At 34.9% G+C, this 3050-nt stretch overlaps 1 pseudogene; it reads right to left on the bottom strand.

Annotated features, from left to right (window-relative positions):
* Positions 1-1522: 1522 nt before the first annotated feature.
* On the bottom strand, positions 1523-2500 carry LOC122728925 (annotated as a pseudogene).
* Between the last annotated feature and the right edge of the window lie 550 nt (positions 2501-3050).

Raw genomic sequence — 3050 nt, 5'->3', positions numbered from 1 at the left:
CATCAACTGGGAGGAATTATGGGGAGTTGGTTTTTCAAAAGAACATAATTATGTACCTTTCTTCTGGGCCCTAACAACTGTAACATTAGAGACTAACCTATTAATAACTTTTCCTCTAAATTCTTCTTCCCTTATTGCTTATTCTTCCACATCACTGTCTCTAGATATTTCATGTTAGGCTCTCACTTGCATGAGTTAAAAGATACTATAATATAACTCTATTGCTTTATGCATTTTACTGTCTCATCTGATTATTTTATGAAACCCCCTCTAAATCCCCAAACTGCTGATATATCTTGATACTGTCACACTGAGGTTATGTGGAACTATTCAGAAGTAAGTGTTTGAAGCTAAAGCATTATCTTGTTTATAGCAAGTTGAAAGATGATTAATGATGCATATTATATATGAAAAATAGCAAACTATCGAACTTGGATTCAGTGTGGTAAGCTTTGACCTATGATCCTCACTAATGTCTATTTGTTTGCATAGAATCAAAATGAATACATATACTTAGGAAGTAACAAAGTAAACATTTAACTATGAAGAAGCAAAGAAATAAGGTTTTAAAAAATATATAAGGAGGAAAATCTGCAAAAACAATTAATGAAACAAATGGTACAAAACTCACTTTAATGAACAAATTTAGACAGTTGCCAGAAGGGACCTAGGCTTATATGTCACCTAGTATTTAAGGAGAATAAAAATAATTTAGGAAAGGTTGTTGCTTCTCTGACCTAATGAAAACCTTACTTCTGTGGAGGGTGCTATCCTTAGAATTAGGCATACCTCCTTCAGGAAAAAGGGAATATCAGGAAGTGTGTTTTCTTGAATACTTATGTAATTGTATCCTTCTATGTAGCCAAAAAAAGGTATATATTGTGGTCTAAATGCCCATTCTTGCTTAATCTGACACCTAGAAGGGCCCAGGTTACATTAATTGTGACAGCAAAAATAGTAATCTTGGACCACTGTACAATAGCAATTTGCTTTTGAACATGAATTGATAAAGCAATCGTGATACTATAAATACAAACTTAATAATAATGGTTTACATTAATAGCTTATTTTCAAGTTTAATTTTTTTTTTTTAGTGAGGCAATTGGGTTTAAGTGATTTGCCCAGAGTCACACAGCTAGTGTTAAGTTTCTGAGGCCGGATTTGAACTCAGGTACTCCTGAATCCAGGGCTGGTGCTCTATCCACTGCGCCACCTAGCTGCCCCTATTTTCAAGTTTAAAAAGCATCCTGTGAAGTCAACAAGATAGGTTTTATTTTTATTTATTTTTTTACAAAAGTGAGAATTAAGTTTCAAGGAAGCTGAAATAAATAACCCAAGATCACATGACTAGTAAGTAGTAGAGCCAGAATTAGAATCTTGGTCTTTCTGATTTGGAAATCTGTTATTTCGACTACATCACATTTCAAAGAGACTATTCTATATGCTCTTTAAACGTACTTCATTTTACATAGCACCAATACCATCTGCCACTCTCTTCAAAGGGCTAATCAGATCACTTTTCTTATTCACTAAAGTCTTGGTGGTTCTTTTGGACCACCTTGAGGTCCTAGTTCTTATTCTAATATCACCATGTTTCAGGGAAACAAGGAGAATCAGCATTATTCTCCTCAAACTACTTTTTTTTGCTTCCAGAGAAGCTTTTGGCCCTGTTCTGTCCAGATACAAGTCATCCTGAAAAAGGCCAGAATTCCTGGGAGCAATCAAAATAATTGGTTTATACTTTTTCTCATGAAGTTTGAAGAATGATGCAATCTAGAATTTGTTAACATTGAGCCCTTTCTTGGACATGTAACTCATACTCCCCAGAGGCTCTTTACTACTGAAAGTGTTGAGGTAGTTAGTGGATATTTGGAGATTTATTCATGATTTCAAAATAAAAGACATTATTGTCCCCTTTATACATAAGTAGATATTATTGGTGTAAGGATCATAGAATGACAGTAATACCCCATTGCTGGCATTTATTTCATGGAGGGCTATAGGCTTCTACGTGCTTTTTTTATTCTAGAGTTCAGGTCAATATTCACTTATGTGACTGAAATTAGTGGTGAAAAGATTGTCATCTGCCATAGCTCTTATTTTTTTGAAGGGCTGAGCTCCTTCATGTGTCATTTCCTTCTCAGAAATAATCTCTTACTTCCCGAGATGAATTATTCTTACTTTTTTGTCTTTGGTTGCTGTGCATATCAGACTGCCATTTCTATTAGAGTTACATTATAAATCATGTCTGAATGCATATCATCCAAGTTTATGAGGGCTTCCCCTATTCACACATTCCAGATGATGATGGCATTATCACAACCTGCACTAAAAAGAATGTTGCATGCAGTAGGATGCCAAGCTATGTTGCCAATTCTCTTTGAATCCCTGACCAAAAGCCAAGGAAAGTGAATGCATTTTCTGGGATGTGCCATACCATAATTATGCAATTTTCTGAACCACCAGCAATGAGTTGGTTGTTGTATGAACATAGGTCTATATTGAATCAGAGTAGCATTGGAGTAAATAAGACCTGTGCTCAAATCTTGCCTCTGAAATATGAGTTGAGTGATTATGAGAAGCCACTTCTCTCTTTGTCCCAGACAAGTCTCTATGACCATAAGTTTCAGACAAGTTGCTAATCTCTATCAGTAGAGGATGTTTCCAGACTAGAATCTCCTTCACAGTAATAAAATGATAAGTCTACACCAAAAGCAAGTCAATAATAATAAGAATAACAACAACAATAATAGTAGTAGTAGTAACTAACACATATAGTACTTTAAACTTTGCAAAGCATTTTACAAGTATTATCTCTTTTTTTCCTCACAACCTTTGGAGGTAAGTGATACTACTACTATCCCTAGTTTACAGAGGAGAAAACTTGGGAAGGAGAGGTTAAATGACTTGACACATAGTAAATAAGGCTAGATTTTAAATCATATCTTCCTGATTCCAGGCCCAACATTCTATCTATTGTGCAACCTAGCTCTGAATCCTGAAATAGAGTCAAGTCAAGTAAATGAGCATTTATTAAGTGCCTATTATGT

The sequence above is a fragment of the Dromiciops gliroides genome, chromosome 5 (genome assembly GCF_019393635.1).
Source record: "Dromiciops gliroides isolate mDroGli1 chromosome 5, mDroGli1.pri, whole genome shotgun sequence".
NCBI classification, from domain to species: Eukaryota; Metazoa; Chordata; class Mammalia; order Microbiotheria; family Microbiotheriidae; genus Dromiciops; species Dromiciops gliroides.
This window is presented reverse-complemented; position numbering and strand designations above follow the sequence as displayed.